Source organism: Cajanus cajan, chromosome 4 (assembly GCF_000230855.2).
Source record: "Cajanus cajan strain Asha chromosome 4, NIPB_CcT2T_4, whole genome shotgun sequence".
Taxonomy (NCBI): domain Eukaryota; kingdom Viridiplantae; phylum Streptophyta; class Magnoliopsida; order Fabales; family Fabaceae; genus Cajanus; species Cajanus cajan.
The window spans coordinates 28,004,065-28,022,421 of NC_138520.1; the positions used below are offsets into that span (position 1 = coordinate 28,004,065).

The 18,357-nt window shown below is 38.6% G+C and overlaps 1 pseudogene; it reads right to left on the bottom strand.

Moving 5' to 3' along the window:
- Window positions 1-228: 228 nt before the first annotated feature.
- Window positions 229-6,672, bottom strand: LOC145956995 (putative xyloglucan glycosyltransferase 12; annotated as a pseudogene).
- Between the last annotated feature and the right edge of the window lie 11,685 nt (window positions 6,673-18,357).

The following is an 18,357-nucleotide window of genomic DNA, read 5'->3' on the forward strand; positions in this document are numbered from 1 at the left end:
TAATCAGGATTTTTGAGAAAAATTCAACATACGAATATCAATAATTCAAATTTTAAATGCAAACTTAACTAGCGCCTTGGGATTGTCAAAGATAAGATGCCATTACCATTGGATAATGGAGCATTTGATGATGAAGCCAAAGCTAATGTTTCAAAAACGTGGATCTCTCGTCCAAATCTTTCTTGCATAGCTGCAAGCTTGGCCTGGTTCAATAAAATATAATGGTAAAGAAAAGATCCTTGAAATTAATAATTCATTTAAGTGCAAAAACAATAAACCTGAACAAGGAAAAGTTGGCAACAATGCAAATAAATAAAGAATACATATGCATTGGACAAATATCCACAATGCCTTCGTGAAAGATCACGTATTTTTAGAATCATTTCAGAGCATGATAATTGAACTGGGATTCATTATCAATAATAAAATATAGTATATTATATACAACCAAGATACATAAAAGTAAAAATTCATGAATAATAAGTAAAAACATAAACCTAATACTAGTGAAGACAGTGCTCATTGCCTGGTATGATTGCAAGCAAAGGCAAACCAACATACACCAGCAGCCAATTCCCTGTCTTATCTAATTTTTGGGAAGAGAAAAAAAAACCTCTTATTGTCAAAATCACATATACAGCTCGCCTCCGCCCTCTCCAACATCATTGAGGAAAATGAATTTCCATCCATGAAGATGAGCTCGAACGGCAATGTCCATGTCCTCAACAGTGTCCTCTCCAGCCAACCACCAGCATCCTCCAAAGCTTTTATCCTCCACAATCCCGTGGTTCCATTGAACCCAAAGAAGTTAATAAAAATCCCATTCACTTGCTGCTCCAACAAACAAACACAGAAAAGGAAAACCTTAGCTTTGTAGTTTGTTATGATAACTCATAATAAATTACAAACGACATTGGACAGCGAATCATTAATGACACCCACCTTAAAATGAGGAACAATTTTCTTGAGGAAATCCGGCATAGGCTGGAAATCTGCATCAAAAATTGCAACGAACTCGTAGTCTCTGACGTAGCTACAATTCATGGCGAATTTCAAATTCCCAGCTTTGTAGCCATCTCTTATGAAGCAATGGCAGTACAAAATGTTGCCACCCTCTTGTTGCCATTTTTGAACCTCCTCCTTTATCAACAACTGCGTGGTTAGGTCATCCGAGTCATCCAAAACCTGAATCAACAACTTCCCTTTGGGCAAATCCAAATTGCACACCACAGCAATTGACTACTGGTAAACCTAAAAAACCAAAAACATAAATTAGATCGGAACAAATTAAACTAAAAAATAAGAGTAATTATAAGTTATTACCTCTTTCTCATTACACATAGGGATCTGCATAAGCACCATTGGGAAAAAACCAAAACCCTTCTCTCTGGATTCAAGATCTACCACACCCCCACCCTTGGGGACAAGCTTGATATTCTTAAACCGAATCCAAAAACAGCCCAAACACAGAACAAGCCTATCCATACTCTGGATTTGGAACAACACAATACACGCATTGGTTAGAAACTGCAGAGGGGGAACGAGGTACTCCACGCGAACCAAAACCCAACGCGAGTAAACCCAATCGAAGAAATCCTTAACTCCAAACCCAGGTGCCCAAAGCAAAGACTCCAACTGAAGAGTCGCGGCGCCGAAATGCCAGCCTTTGAAGTACGCAGCGACCTCGAAGCACAAGAGGGAAACGGAGAGGAAGAGGAAGAGCTTGATGCAAGAATAAAAGCGCGTCTTCACGGTGGCGCTCTCATTCTCCCGGCCACCTTTAGTGTCAGCGTTGGTTTTCCTGGCGGCCACGCGGTGCTTGACGGCGGAGACGAGCCCCCACAATTCCGGCGCGAGGGAGGTCAAGAAGCCAGCGGCGCGGTGCGCTTTGAGGAGGAGAACCCATGTGAGCTGTTTGGCATTTTTGCCTCTTCCTTTTCGCTTATGATTAAGTCTTCTTCTTTGGGACCCTCCAGCGCGGGGAACCTCTTCCCCGGCGCGGATGAGAGATCGCGTGAAAAACCCTAAAGGCGAAGCGCGGAAGGGGAGCCTGGAGAAGCTTCCCAACCTCAACCCTAAACCCCAAATTCAAGCCAACCTCCTTCACCTTCGTCTCGACGGCAGAAGCGGAGCGCGGAGATGAGCTGCGCGAAGTAGCAGCGCGCAAGGGACTCCGGGAGGCGGCCGCGGCGGGAGAGCTTGGAGAAGAGCGCTTTAGCTTTGAGAGTGTTTTAGGTTTGGGAGTGAGCGCACATCATTGTCGCGGGGAGGGGAAGAATTTAGTCACCTCTTCTACATCGGTGAACACAAAACCTGATGTAGAATAGATCACTATTTTCATTTCTACATCGGTCACTCATATAACCGATGTAGAATTGTTTATATTTACATCAGTTTTTAGAATAACCGATGTAAATATTTTTATTTATTCAAGTTATTTACGAAATTTCCACCGTACATTGTTTTTACATCGTTTTATAAGGAACCGATGTAAATATGGTGACGTAGAATAGTATTTTTCTAGTAGTGCTTCACGTTGTTTCCTTTGGATAGACGGTGTTCCCTATATCCTTGCCCCATGGAGCAACTGAGTGTTGGATTGTGTGCTCTATTAGGTGCCAAGGATGGTGAACCGAAACATCTAGGCTTCAAGATCCATGTGAATGCCCTATGTCGCTTGCTATGTCCAAATCTTCCCTTTTACTTCAGTAGTGTAGATGCCCCACACCATTTCCTTCGGGTAGATGGTGTTAACCCATATCCTTGTCCCTAAGAGCAATTGAGTGTTGGTTTATATGCTCCGTCGGGTGATAAGGATGGTAAACCGAAACATCTAGGCTTCTGGTCTTGATGTAGATGCTTCCTACTACTTCTGCTTGTCTCATCGTAGTGTGTTTCTTTATTTGTGGCTTGTTAAAGAGGGAGTATATTATGAGCTCAGCCTCTCCAGGCTGGACTGATATTTAGGGCTTCAGCCGGCCCACTACTAGTTTTGGGGTCTAGCAACCCTTACCGATCTTGTACTAGTTTTAGGGATCTAGCAACCCTTATTGATCTTGTACTAGTTTTAGGGATCTAGCAACCCTTTCACTAAGGTCAGGTAACCCACTTTGTACTAGTTTTGGGGATCTAGTAACCCTTTCACTAAGGTCAGGTAACCCACTTTGTACTAGTTTTGGGGATCTAGCAACCCTTTCGTTAAGGTCAGGTAACCCACTTTGTACTAGTTTTGGGGATCTAGCAACCCTTTCACTAAGGTCAGGTAACCCACTTTGTTCTAGTTTTGGGGATCTAGCAACCCTTTCGCTAAGGTCAAGTAACCCACTTTGTACTAGTTTTGGGGATCTAGCAACCCTTTCACTAAGGTCAGGTAACCCACTTTGTTCTAGTTTTGGGGATCTAGCAACCCTTTCGCTAAGGTCAGGTAACCCACTTTGTACTAGTTTTGGGGATCTAGAAACCCTTTCACTAAGGTCAGGTAACCCACTTTGTTCTAGTTTTGGGGATCTAGCAACCCTTTCACTAAGGTCAGGTAACCCACTTTGTTTTTGTACTAGTTTTAGGGATCTGGCAACCCTTTCGCTAAGGTCAGGTAACCCACTTTATTGTTGTACTTGATGTCTTCTTGTTGGTATTGTTGGACGAAAGACTGCCCCCAGGTGGATGGGCAGGAGATGTTTGATATGCCCCTGTGTTGGTGGGCAGAGAAGTGGATGACTGGCAGGGATTCCAATGTTTCCCCTGCCACTTGAGTATTGTGATGCCTCTCCAGGCACCTTCATTGTGGTATGGTTGGTAAGAGTTTGCTCTTGTCAAGGTGAGTATTGTAATGCCTCTCTAGGCGTCTTCTTGTGGTAGATTTTTTTATATTTTATTTCTTTGTTTAGCTTCGGCTTTTTTAATATTTAAAGCTTGCCTTTTTTGCTATTTTTCTAAATGTTTTGGCTTTTTCAATATTTACGAAGCTTGCCTTTTTCTCATGTCATTGCTTTTGCTCTTTATTTTCATCATTGGTGGAGGGATCTATTCCATGATGATGTTATCTGCTGAATCCTTATTGATAAGTATTATTTTGAAAGCCACTCCTGGCTTTGGTAGGAAAACATTCCTGGTCTTGGCATTTTCATGAATCTTCCATCATTCGGTTGAGGAGTATAACTCGGTCGAAGACAGAATAAAGCTTGGTGGTTTCTTCATGCTTGTGGACTTGATTATTCTTCCTCTCCTAGTTCTATCCCGTCTTGTTGTTGATGTGTCTTTCATTTCTTGGTGGTTATATGAAACCACTTGTATGGAATGCCCTTGTTGGGGCTAGGCTTTTTGACATGATCTTGGCTCTTAAGGCACTGTCTAGCTGTTGATCTTTTTACGAGTGCTTCGGCCTCTTGATTCCTCCGACAAGTAATGGATAGACACACACAAGAATGCAAGAATGCAAAAGAAAATGCAAAGCAGGAATGGATTGGATTTTTTCAATTTTTTTTTTAAATAAACTTATTCCCTTTTATGCACACTTATGTCATATGCATGTTATGCAATGATGCTTCTATGCTAATGCTTATTTATGCAAGATTTATTTATTTATTTATTTTGAATAATTCCCATTGGATAAAGAAAGCTTCCTAAGTGTGTGAAATGCTTATTGGATGCATGTCATGAATGTTTTGATTTTTAGTGTTTTTTAGAAAGTGGCTTTCCTTTTCTCCTTCTCACGAATAAACTACCTTGATTGATGCATAACTTCAGTTGTGTTGGCCACTTGGTATCAAACTACGTTGGGGTTTTCTTTGTTTTCTTTTGTTGTTTTTTTTTTTGTTCAAAAACCCTAACTTTTGCCTAGGATGCATCCTAGCGGGTATTTTTTGCTCTTTTCATTTGCCCTAATTTTTGCCTAGGATGCCCTTTACGGGTTTTCATCCCAACGGGTCATTTCCATTTTTTTTCTCTTTTTCTTTGTACTTGTTTAAATTTTGACAACCATCAACAATATACATCATTAAGATTGGACAAGACAGAAAGGAAAGACAAAAATGATTTAGAATGAATGGTTAATGAAGGTAGGATGATTTAGAATGAATGGGTAGTGGAGGTAAGTGAGTGTTTAAGTTTTTTAAACAAACATTTCCTTGGATAATTATTATAATCATTCTCCTAATTATCTTGAACTACATATCTGAGTCTAGGCAGAGTCTTCGCAGAATTTGGCCCCTTGCAGAAGTGTTCAAGCCACCTTTTAGCTTTCAACTATGAGAATCATCACTTGCTATTTTTATCCTTTTTAAATCCCTAATTTTTTCCTAGGATGTGTCCTAGCGAGAACTTTTGATTATTTTTTTTTGCCTAAGATGCCCTTTACAGGTTTTCATCCTAGCAGTATTTTGCAAGTGATATTATTTTTGGTATAACATTTCTTTGCTTTGACAAAATCTCCTGCCATCCGCGTTTGGGAGGACCAGCGTATTTGATGATTAACACTACCCCCCATTCCCGTACACCAAGGAGAAAGATGTTGCCCCCACTTACAGGTGTTGAAAGAGAGTTCTTTCATGAGCTGAGATTTGTGGTTCCTTTGTCGGTCAAATTGGGCGAAAGTTGTTTGTTATTTTTTATTTTTATTTTTTGCAAGACTCTTCTTATGCAATAAGAATTTTGTGTAAGACTCTTCTGATCACTTTCTTATTTTTTGTGTTTTGAGCAGGTGATCTTATTGTCTACCTTAGACTCAGATAATGCGTTGTAGATGTTCGAAGCTTTGATTAATTTTATTATCTTCGGTCATGTTTGTTTTTTTTTTTATGGTGATTGATTTCTGAATTTAATGTGTGACATAAGAAAGAAAAGAATAGACGCAAGGGTTTTATGGAAATGACGTATGTTATTAATGAATGTAAAAATAAAACAAGCCCTTATTTTGAACTCATGATGGTGGGTGAAGGTCATGAGTTAAGCATGAACTCAAAGTAATTTTAGCTTTAATATTTTTTTTCATAAAAGGAGAACCCCCTGATAGCTTTCTAATAGACCATCCCAAGATCGCTACTTATCTTGGTCATTTAGCGATATTAGATACACTGGCCTCAAACTTGAGCCATCCGGCGTCTATAAGCCTTTGTACGCGAAGCTTCAAGGCTCTACAATCTTCAATGGAGTGCCCTGCTGCTCCCGAATGATAGTCGCAAGTTTCTTCAGGCCTATACCATGAGGGGTATGGTGGTTCTTGCTTTCTTGACGATGGGATTCTCACCAACATTGAGGCCCTTAATAGTTGAGGAAGCAAGTCTGCATAGCTCATAGGAATTTCGTTGGAAGTCTTTTTTTCTTTTGAGACTGTTTTAAGCTTCCGGGGAAAACGGGGAGAGTGGTATCATTACGTTTCTCCTCTCTTTTTCTCCCATAGACCCCTTTTGATTGACTATCCTCAGACTGTGGAGGTATTGTGGTATCGCATATGAGTGGGATCTCCTGTGTTGGGCAGGCTTCAACAACTTCTTTACCATCGAAATTGTATGTTTCGATGGCTCTCAATCTTTCTTCTAGAGCGTTCAGGCGTCTTCTAGTATGGTCGATGTCATGTTGCATTCTGGTCATGGCATCGATCATCTTAGTCATCTGTTGTTTGAGCTGTATGAACTCCATAAAGAGTACACGACTTCCTTCTTGTAGAGCTTCCATGACTCTTTCCCCTTGAGCTTTGTGAGTATGGAGTGTTTAGGAGACACCTTCGAGTGACAATGAATAGTTTTCTATTAAACTATTTGGATGTAAATGCATGAGAGGGAATTTCTAAGAAAGATTCGATGGCTCATCCTTGCCATGAGGTGAGTTATCGGTGTTCCTCTTCATAATATTTTATGATGTCACAGAGGTCACACTGATTTCTTGTCTTTGATACAAATCCCCTTGTGATCCTAAATATATGATATGCATGTTCCTTTTTTTTTTGCCTACTCTTTATCATGTTTTTATTATCTAAAGGAGAATGATGCATGGTAAAGATGAGATTTTTATTGATTTTTTTTTTACAAAAAGGAAACTACCTATATGATGTTAATGAAATGCTGACCTAGGAATGTACAAAAGGGGTATAAAAAATTTTATTATTGTAGACCCCTAAAATTGTCCGGGTCGGAAATAAAGCTCAAAGACTCTCGAAGACCGAAGGAAAGTCAGCCGGAAGGACTCCTGGAAGACCCTAGGATGATTCTTTGTAGGTCTAGAAGTCTTAGAGTAGCTTAGAATAAGGGTGTGCGAGGATTGGAGCTCAATACACCCTCCCAGAGGTTCAGTATGGCCGTACTGAGCCATTTGAACTGCAATACGGCCGTAGTGAACTCAATACGGCCGTACTGAAGTTTTTGAACTTCAGTACGGCCGTACCAAATTCAATACGGCCGTACTGTAGTTCAAAAAAACTTCAGTACGGGCCGTAGTGAAATCAATACGGCCGTACTGAAGTTTTTGAACTTCAGTACGGCCGTATCAAATTCAATACGGCCGTACTGTAGTTCAAAAACCCAGTACGGGCCATATTGACCTCCCAGGCCGTATTGCGCCTCAATCCTATAAATAGGACGTCATTGGCACGTCCTCCCACACTTTTTCCATACTTTTGGACCCTCTGGCTAAGTATTCTGGGGTTTTTGAGCAGTGTTTTGCCCTAGAAATCTCTCCGAGAGCCGATCCGACGAAGTTCTTGAGTTCTGAGCATTTAGCTTGAGGATTCGAACTAGTCGAAGGGAAATCTCTTTGATTTCCGGAGTAAAAATTATTTTTAGGGAAGGAACGAGCGAGCGTGTAGTGGGAAGGAGCGCCAAAAAGCCTCCTAACGTCTGTTTAAATATATAAAAGCACGCTTCAAAGGTTTCTTTTCCAAATCCCTTCTTTTACCGCTTTTTGATTGTTGCATTGCATATTTAGAATTTTCATCATGTAAATATTCCGCTTATAATCGTTTCTAATAAATAGGGGTAATTTAGTAATTTTACACTATTATTTATGAAATAATCCGTCATAGGGAACCCGAAAGGGGCGTTGTGGGGTGCTAACACCTTCCCCGCACGTAACTGACTCCCTTACCCAACTCTGGTTGTAATGGCCAAGGTTGATTTGCGAAAATCAATTGCCTTATCCCTTTTTCCAATGTTTTGAGTAAAACATTGGTGGCGACTCCAAGAACCCTTCTTTTTGCGAAAACCACTAATCCATGGAGGGTCCCGCTTGGGATTAACATGGATTGGTGAATCATTTAATAAAATTGTTAGTTCGATGAGGTCTTAGTTTGAGAATAAGTCGTTCTAACAATTCATCATTTTTCAAAACTTAAAAAGAGTCCGACCATCGTCGCGAATGCCAAGGTCCGTTTCGGCGGGTGGCGACAATTATTATTATCTTTTTTTTTTATTATTATCTATTTGCTTATTTTAAAATTCCAATCCACTTTTATTAGAAGAAATAATACAAACATATGCACACACATGCTCAATCAACATACACCCACGAACGATCGTATTCAAATCCTTGGTCTGTGGTCCCTGTTTACAAAAGTGCTGATGGAGGACCATCCTTGAAGACACATGTGGGCCCCATCACTAGGTCCATGGCTAGGAGAGTTGAAGAGGAGGAGGGTGTTCACACACCAAGAGACACTCTCCTCATGATCATAGAGTATTAGTTCTCTCCTAAGCCTCATTAGTATAGGGTTGATTTTATTTTCCAATTTTACCCTTGTATTTTGGGGTGTTTAGGACTTAGAATTTATTTTCCCTTGTATTTCCTATTTTACCCTTGTATTATGGGGTGCTCTAGATGATTAGGATTTTTAATTTTGGGCTAGGGTGTTATTTAGAGGGTGACGCATGTTTTTGGTGTTTTTGGGTCTATTTTTGGTGTTAGAAAGGCTTAGGCCCAAGTGGAGGGCAAAGGTTGCATGGTCTTATCATGCACCTAGATATAGCCAATCTAAACCCAAAGATTCCATCCTTGGCCACCAAGTTGCATCTAGGGTTCATTTGCATTTCATTTGGAATGCATTTGCCTACTCCAAATGCAACCCTAGATGCCTCCCCTCCTATAAATACCCAACACCCCACACCTTGTAAATACTTTGGATTATATGAATTTGAGAGATCATTTCTTTGCCTCAAATCGTATCCTTAGTCCCTAGGTTAGTTTCGACTATCCCCCTTCATTCTCCACCCTTGGAGAGTGAAACCCTAGATTGGCCTCCACCTACACTTGGAGTGAGCCAACCTTGAGCAACCATACACCACCACCCTAAAACACTTCCGCCACCTTACTCTTGTTCACGCCTATCTTCCTTTCTCCAACATAAACCTCCCTTTGTCCAACCTCTGATGAGCCTAGATCAAGGGCAAGGTGTCTCCCTTCAATCACTATCATCAACCATGGAAGGAGGGACTCCATCAAGTGGTATCTAGAGCCAAGGTTCATCAAGGGTAAAATCTTGTCTTCTTGCTTGTTTTTTTCCTATTCGGTCATTTTCTCTACTCCTTGTCTTTTCTTGTGTGGCCGAATAGTTTTAGGTTCACACTTTGTTCCTTGTGAGCCTTCCTTGAATATTATAGGTTTCCATTGCTAGGTGTTTCCATGCTTTTCATTTTTTTTAGGTTGAGTCTCATATGAACATGAAGAACATGATAAACATGCCTTTTTGATTTTTAAATCTTTTAAGTTTTGTCAAAGTTTTTGTTTCCAATATTTTTGTCAAAAAAAATTCCATGTATGTATGCCAAACACTTTGCATGAATGCATGAATCAAAAATACCATGATAGTGGGCGTGACATATAGAAGCTTTCTAGGGGTCATTCATGCATGCTACTTAGTCCTAGCATGTTCCTTGTATTTTTGAGTTTCCATGTGTGAAATGCTTCCTTGCACATGCATATAACTTGCTGCCCACTTTTCCCTTGCATTCCACTTGTTATGGTCTTTATTTGATGCTTAAAAAAACCCTAAAAGAATCTAAGAGGTGGCTGGAAAATTGTGCAAAACAACTTGTACTAGATAGTACAAATCCATTTCCACTAAAAAGATACCCTAAACACCTCTAAGAAATCGCCACTTGTCCTCCTCTCCTTCTCCTAAATTTGACCTAATTTCTTCTCACCCACAAGTGCAAAACCTAAGCAACAAATGGGCTGAACATTAAAGAAAAGAAATTGGATCCAAAGTATAAAAAAATTGACGTGAAAATATAGAAAAAAAAGGGAGAACAAAAAAAAAATTAACCAAAAAGGACTTGTTGCTAGACTTGTGGATTTGGACCAATACCTATGCTTTTGGAGTTGGACTTAAGACCATTATTGAACCTATTTTGAGACTTTAAATGTGGCTGGACTGAATCATATAAAAGACTTAAGCAAGTGGACTAAACACTAACCCATTCTAGTGTCATTCTAGGATTACTCTTTTGTGTGCTTCCTTTTTAATTGTGTCTTAATTTTAGTTTGTCTTTTCTTTGGCCTCTTTTGTTTTGTCTCAATCAATTCTCTCTGAGTTTAGCCTTTCCTAATTGTGCTTTTTCAGTTTTTATTTCTTGGACTCTTGCTCTTTGGGTTGGTTTCATTTTGTTTGTAGGTGAAGAACCTATCTAGCAAACTAGCACACCTTTGGTGGATTTGAGTGGAGGAGTGAACCGAATCCAAACCTAGCCTTTGGAGGGATTTCCACCACTCAAAAGGAGTGATTAAACACTTGGAGAGGACTAACAAGTTTGCTCTTTGTGAAGGAACCCAAATGGAGGAGCTTGAAGACCTAAAATTTTTGAATTTTTTTCATAATTTTGCTTGATTTTTCCTTTTCGGCCTCTTGTGTTTTTGGCCTTGGTTTCATTCATTTTCGGTTTGTAATTTGGCCATTTCTAAACCTCTTCACTTTGGTTTTAGTTCGTGTAGTTGAAGGTGATTTGAAAACCTTCACCTAGGACTTCGACTAGAGTATGCTTTAAATGCTTTCCTTGTTGCATGTTTTAAAGCTTTTGGTAGTATAATTGCTAGGGTTTTATCTTTGCTCCAATTACGTTTATAAGGCTTGCTTTTGCCTACTAGGGGTAACGTGCACACACACACCTTATTGTTGTGCCAACTTGTTTTGTGAGAAAAGTGGAAAAGGCTTAGTGATTTTTACTTGATAAGGCTTGGTTATTAAGTGATTCTTTGTAGTCCACCTCCCTTTGAAAGTTCACTTTGTACACTTAGGCCTTTCCTACCTATCTTGCACCTTAAAAAAAAAACCTTTTTGAAAACCTTTTATCACTCACTCTTTGTGAAAACTTTTTCAAACCTTTTTGAAAACACTTTGTGAAAACCTTCTTGGATCAAAGATGAGTGATCATTCTAGTGTCCATGGTCATAACTCTTGTAGTACTAGGTCTAGTGTTAGGGATGAACTTAGGCAACTCAAAAAGTACCTAAGAAAAAAAGAAGAGGAAAATATAAAAAGAGAGGAAGAATTGAGAAGAAAAGAAAAAGAGTTTGAAAAAAATAATGAGGAAATAAAAAGGTTGCTTGAAAAACTAGTTGTGGGAGGAGAGGCTAGTGGTTCAAGACCAAAAGTCACTTCTCCTAAGTCCTCAAAGGGCAAGGGGCATATGGTCCCCTCAACTATTCATGAGGAGGAGGGGCATCATACCCCACCTCCAAGTGATGTCTTCTATAGTAGTCATCACAATGATGATTACTATCAAAGACCCCCAAGGCAACATAGACATAGGGAGTCTTCCAATAGGGAACCCCACATCCCTCTTCCCCCATTTCATGGCAAAGACAATGTTGAAACTTATTTGGATTGGGAAATGAAAGTAGAACAACTATTTTCTTGCCATGGAGTGAGTGAAGAGAGAAAGGTTTCTTTGGCAACCCTTAGCTTCCAAGGGCATGCCATGTATTGGTGGACCTCCTTAGAAAAAGAAAGAAGAATAAACCATGAGCCTCCAATTCAATATTGGAATAAGCTCTGTAGTTCCTTAAGAAGGAGGCATATTCCTCCATACTATGACCGTGAGCTTATGGACAAGCTACAAAGATTGAAACAAGGGTCATCAAGTGTGGAAGAATATAGACAATCTATGGAGTTACTCATGATGAGGGCTGGGATAAGGGAAGAAGAGAGGACCACCATCTCAAGATTCCAAAGTGGTCTTAACCTTGAAATAAGAGACAAAGTTGAACTCTTACCATATAGAGATTTAAATGAACTTGTTCAACTTTGTTCTAGAGTGGAGCACCAACTTGATGGAGAAGATAGGAGGAGTGAATGTTGTTCTTCTCCTATTCTTCACCTAGGCTTGGATCTTCTTCAAGGAGCTTGAATCTGAAGATGGAGAACTCTGGAATGATGAAGGAACACGAGTGGAATGAGGTCTAGACTTGGATGGAATCATCCAAGCTCAAGCATCAATGGAGAGCACACTTCAAAGAGAAGGATTGATGGCTTCCTCCTTCCATGATTGATGTAGAGTGTGAAGGGGGAAGACCTTGCCCTTGATCTAGGCTCACAAAAGGGTAGACAAAAGGTGACTTATGATGAGAAAAGGAAGATGGGCGTGAAGTAGGTTTAGGGTGGCGGAAATGTTTAGGTGAATGGTGTTTGGTTGCTCAAGGTTGGCTCACTCCAAGTATAGGTGGAGGCCACTCTAGGGTTTCACTCTCCAAGGGTGGAGAATGAAGGAGGCTAGCCGAAGTTAACCTAGTGACTAAGGAAGAGATGTTGAGGCATAAAAGCTCACTCAATATCATATAATCCAAAGTATTTACAAGTGGTGGGGTGTTGGGTATTTATAGGAGGGGAGGCATCTAGGGTTGCATTTGGGACATGCATGGCCGAAATTCATAAGGCAAATGCACTCCAAATGACATGCCAAATGAACCCTAGATGCTACTTGGTGACCAAGTTTGGAATCTATGGGTCTAGATTGGATACATCAAGGTGCATGATATGATCATGCAACCTTTACCCTCCACTTGGGCCTAAGCCTTTCTATCACCAAAAATAGATCCAAAACTCACCAAAAATAGGCGTCACCTCCTAATGTGATACCCTAGCCCAAATTAGAAACCTAATCTCCTAAAGCACCCCATAATACAAGGGTAAAATGGGAAATACAAAGAAATAAATTCTATGACTAAAATACCCCAAAATACAAGGGTAAAAATGGAATATAATAAATCCTAAATTAATGAGGCTTAGGAGAGCACTAATACTCTATGATCATGAGGAGAGTGTCCCTTGGTGTGTGAACTCCCTCCTCCTCTTCAACTCTCCTAGCCATGGACCTAGTGATGGGGCCCACATGTGTCTTCAAGGATGGTCCTCCATCAAGGATTCTAGGTGAATTCCTAAGGTTTTTGAAGTTGAACTCAAGGAGACTTTGAGAGGGAAACTCGGCACTATGGCTCACAAATTTCATTAATCATTCAAAGTGAATACAAAGATGTGAAAGAACACTTAAGTAAGCACAGTTTTGCACTCTTTGGGCGCCTAAATCAAAAGATGACATGTGGCGCCCAAAATTTGAATTCAAATTTTGGCTCCCATGTGCTACTCCGAAAATTCAGGTACCTAAGGTGCATCTAAGTGTAATTTGGAGTGTCATTTAGGGTTAATTTGAGGTCACATGTTCAGCCACCAAAAGTGCAAAACATGTGACTCAAATGTAACTTAAATGGCTTCCAAATTAAACCTAATTTAACCTAATTAGCCTACTTTAGTATTCCTTGTATTTTCCTATTCTAATGACCTAAATACATTGGTCCAACAAATACAATGGAAAGGAAAAATTACAAGAATGAAAATGAACCCAATATTGGGTACCAAAAGCCCAAAGGCCCATGAAGCCCAAAACTAGGCCCAACTAGCCTAAAACCTAAAATGCTACTCTATGTGGTCCAAAATACATGACCAAAATATATGATACCTATACTAACATGATGTATACAAAACATATGAAAATAGCTATAACAAAATATGGCCCATGAAAAGTTCAACTTGGGCCTTCCCAGGCCCATAAGGCCCATTGGGCCCTGGCTGGCCCAAACCTTCATGTCTAGCCAACTCCTCTTGGATCTTTGAGTATGTCACCTCTTGCACTCCAAAGCATGATTCCATCATCCCCTCCCTCTTGAAAAGGATTTGTCCTCAAATCTCGAGGATGAATGGAAGAAGAAAAATTAACACCTACATATAAAACATGCAAGGAATAAGAAGTAACATGGTAAGAGAAAAGATCATGGATCCTAAGAGGAGTCCTAGTATCTAACCTAAAGAAATATAATATATTAGACTCTCTAGAAATAGGCTCCTCTTCTAAGCATAACCTAGAAGTAAAACCTAAAAATTTAAGAACACTATGACTAAGACAATGAAAAGACTGATTTTTAAACACTACAATATCTTGCCTAAAGTACCCTAAATGGTATCCTAGGCTTTTCCTAAAATATAAAGAAAATACTACTAAAAAACGTCCTAAACAATTTTGGATTTGATTGTTTATTAGATACTCATAGTCATATAATCTATTTTTGTCTTGTAGGGAAGGAAACATATTAAGTTCAAAAAAATAAGAACTTCCCATAAGATCAAACATAGAATATAGATTATTACAAGTTGTATCTACTAAACAATGTAAACCGAAAATTGGGTGCTTTATTAAATTTAAAGAAATACTTCCTTCCTTGTGCAACATCAAGGAAGTAGTATAAGGAGTAACACTAGGAATAGTCCGCTCCTTCTTCACTATATCTCTAAGTTGAGAATTCTTGGTTTGAAATTTATTTTGTTTTTCATTCTCAACTCTAAGATAAGTGGCAGGATTAGGACAAGAGTCAAAACTTTTATGAATAAAGAGAGTTCTTTTCAAGTCTTGTTTAGTCATAAAATAACTCTCCTTGGTCACAAAGGTTTTAGTGGAATCCCCTTCTTCCACACTCTTTCCTTCTTTTCTTTCTTTATTTCTTTTTCTTTTCATTTGCTTTTGATCCTCAAACACTTGGGGTGGTGTTAAAGGATTAAAAACAATTTCCTTATTTTTATGAGTGAAGGTTATTTTGTTAGTAAGGCCATCATGTATAGTTTGTTTATCAAATTGCCATGGCCTACCAAGCAAAATATGACAAGCTCCCATAGGGATCACATCACATAAAACTTTGTCTTTATAATCCCTTATAGAAAACCTGACCTTCACTTGTTGATTCACCTCCAATTCCTCACCTTCATTGAGCCAATGAAGTTTATAAGGGTGAGGGTGAGGAATGGTGGTAAAGGCTAACTTGTTAACCAACCTTGTACTACAACAATTAGAACATGATCCACTATCAACAATGAGAGAACAAGTTCTTTTAGAAACTAAACATCTTGTGTGAAAGATGTTCTCTCTTTGAGATAGTGAAGTGGGACAAGGTTGGCTTCCAAGAAGCCTTTTGATCATAAGAAGATCACCATCCACAGGATACAACTTTTCAATTTTAGGATTTTCCTCACTAGTCTCACTACCACTTGAAGTGGTAGAACTAGATTCATCAAGACTACTATAAATGTCTTGTCCTCTCAAAATCATGACCTTTTTAGTTGGACATTGAGAAGCTATATGGCCTCTCCCAAGACATTTAAAGCATTTGATGTCACTAGTTTTACTACTAGAAGTGACAACATTTTTATCATTTTCTTTTTTTATTTCTTTTTCTTGACCCTTACTAGAGTTTTTAGAAGAGTCATAGTGACCCTCTCTCTTGTAGTCATTCTTGATATAAGAGTTAGTTTGAGTTTTTCCTTTTCTCAAATTTTGTTGTTCCACCCTTATACAAAGTTGGACGAAATCATCAAGGTCCCTATAAGGGAGTAACTCAACTCTATCTCTTATATCAAAATTTAGACCACTTAAAAACCTAGCAATGGTCAATCTTTCCTCTTCCCTTATGCCAGCCCTCATGAGATACAACTCCATCTTTTGTCTATACTCCTCAACACTCATATTCTTTTGTTGGAGTCTTTGGAGCTTATCCATAAGCTCCCTACTATAATAAGAAGGTATGTGCCTTCTTCTCATAGCACTCCTCAACTCATTCCAATAAGTGATTGGAGGGTCATTGTGAAGTCTTCTCTCTCTCTCTAAGGAGGTCCACCAATACATAGCTTGTCCTTGGAAAGCTAAGGTGGCCAAGGGAACTTTTCTTTCTTCACCTACTTGGTGACAAGTGAAGATTTGCTCCACTTTCATTTCCCAATCCAAGTAGGCATCCACATCTTCTTTTCCATGAAAGTAAGGGAGATCAATCCTTGATTCCCTCACTTTGTGTTCTTTAATGACTCTCCTAGGTGGGGGTTGATAGTAAGCATCCATTTGTATACTACCATCATTATCTTGATTTTGAGAATCATTGGAGCTCTTGGTTGAGCTCCTAGAAGAACCTTTTGGACTTTTATTTTTATTTAATATTTTCAAAAGTTTTTCTTCTCGTTGCTTAATCTTTTGAATCTCTTGTTCTAAAGCCATGATTTGTACTTCCTTTTCAAGTTTTTCTTTTTGTTTTTGAAGTATTTCATCATGCTTCCAAAGTTTTAGTGCCTCAACCTCCTTGACAATTCTTTAAAAACTTTTAGGAGATTCAAAGTCACTACTACTTTGAGAATGTTGACTCATGATTAAGCAATAAGATTTTATATGCTATGCAAAAAGTTATAAAATGTTTTTGGTATTTTCTAGGAATGAAAATAACACTTGGAAGTCTAAGTGTACAAGTTGCACTATCAAGGGAGGTGAGCTACAAAGAGCCACTTAATAACCAAGCCTTTTCAAGTGGAAATCACTAAACTCCTTTGTGGTACTTCCAATTCCCCAAAACTTTTCACAAAAATTTTGAATGTTTTTTCACAATTTGTTTGTTTTTGAGACTAAACTAAACGTGAGCAAGTAAAACTACACAAGTCTAGACGTTTCAAGGCAGCAAAATAAAGCAATTAAAAGACAAAGATCTTAAAGGAAGCAAGATAAGTAACTAGTCGGGTTCCCTAAGTGGAAGCTTGAAACATATGAAATTTCCAAGCCACTTCCACTAGCACTACACGTGAGGATGCTAACAAGGATTTAGATATACCTGACCAGATTCTTAATACTCCCTCCAAGCTTTACAAATTGATTTTAAAATACAAGAGAGATTGCAAAATTTAAACTAGCCTAGAAAGCAATAAATGGCGGTTTTGGTGACCAATTAGTGACGGTTTTGTGTTCAACTTTTCTAACACTTGTTTAAGTGTCTTAATCCGCCACTAATACTTCAAATTTAATGCTCCTGGACCTGCAAAGAATCACAAAAAAAGAGGTTAATGGTGGCTTCCTCACAAAGTGAAAGGAATGGTCACTCAAGTGAAGGAAGTTTAGGAGAAGTTTTGGTCACTAATTTAGGTCAAATTTTTAGGTCTTAGTGTCCAAACTTTTCCTACTCTTTTTTGAGCAATGCTTGATCCTTGAGCAAGGATTTGAGGCCACTTCCAGCACAGGGAAATTATTGAAAGAAAACTAGACAAGCAATAAAGCACAATTTGGAAAGCTTATACCAAAAGTTAAGAGTAATATGTATATATGACAAGACTCAAAGAGGTTCAACAAGTAAAACTGGAAAATAAGTCTCCAAATAAAGCTAGCACTCAGTTAGGAATGTTTCTAGATAGGTACTAGAGTAGATGAACAAAACAAAAAAATTTTGAAAGCAATTGGATAAGTATAGAACAAATAGTAGTCAAAACAATAACAAGGAATCAAATGAATTTTTATCAATGAACACCTCTCGGCTTTTTCACTTTAAAATGCTTTCTCTATTTTTTTGTTCATTCTTTCTTTTTCTATATTCAAGTTAAGAGTCCAGAGAGTATATTTGCCTTTTGTTTCAAATTTTTCTAAGATTCCAAGCTATAGAAACCGAGACTACGAGTTAGCCAAAAATTAGGTCAAAATTCAAGTAAACTTGAGAAACTAGTGCACTAGTCTTTAGGTTTTGGTTTGGATTCCTTTTGAACTTTTTTTCTTTTGAACTTTAGGTATTTTCTTTTGTTTTAGGCTCTGTTTTATCTCTGTTTTCAGCCTCTAATTTTTTTAAAATTGAATCCACAAGAAAGAGTGCACTAGAAGTAGAATTAAGCACTTGAAATTTTGAGTCAAAATATTTTATAAGATTTTCAATGGAAAGTGATTTGAAAACTTAAGAACACAATGGAAACCTAACTCTAAAAAAACTTGCTAGGACTAATAGAAAATTATGAACACAATAAGGTAAAATAAAAAGCACATATAGGTAGGCAAAAGAGAAGCAAAACCGAGAGCAATATGTAGACACAAATTCAAAATA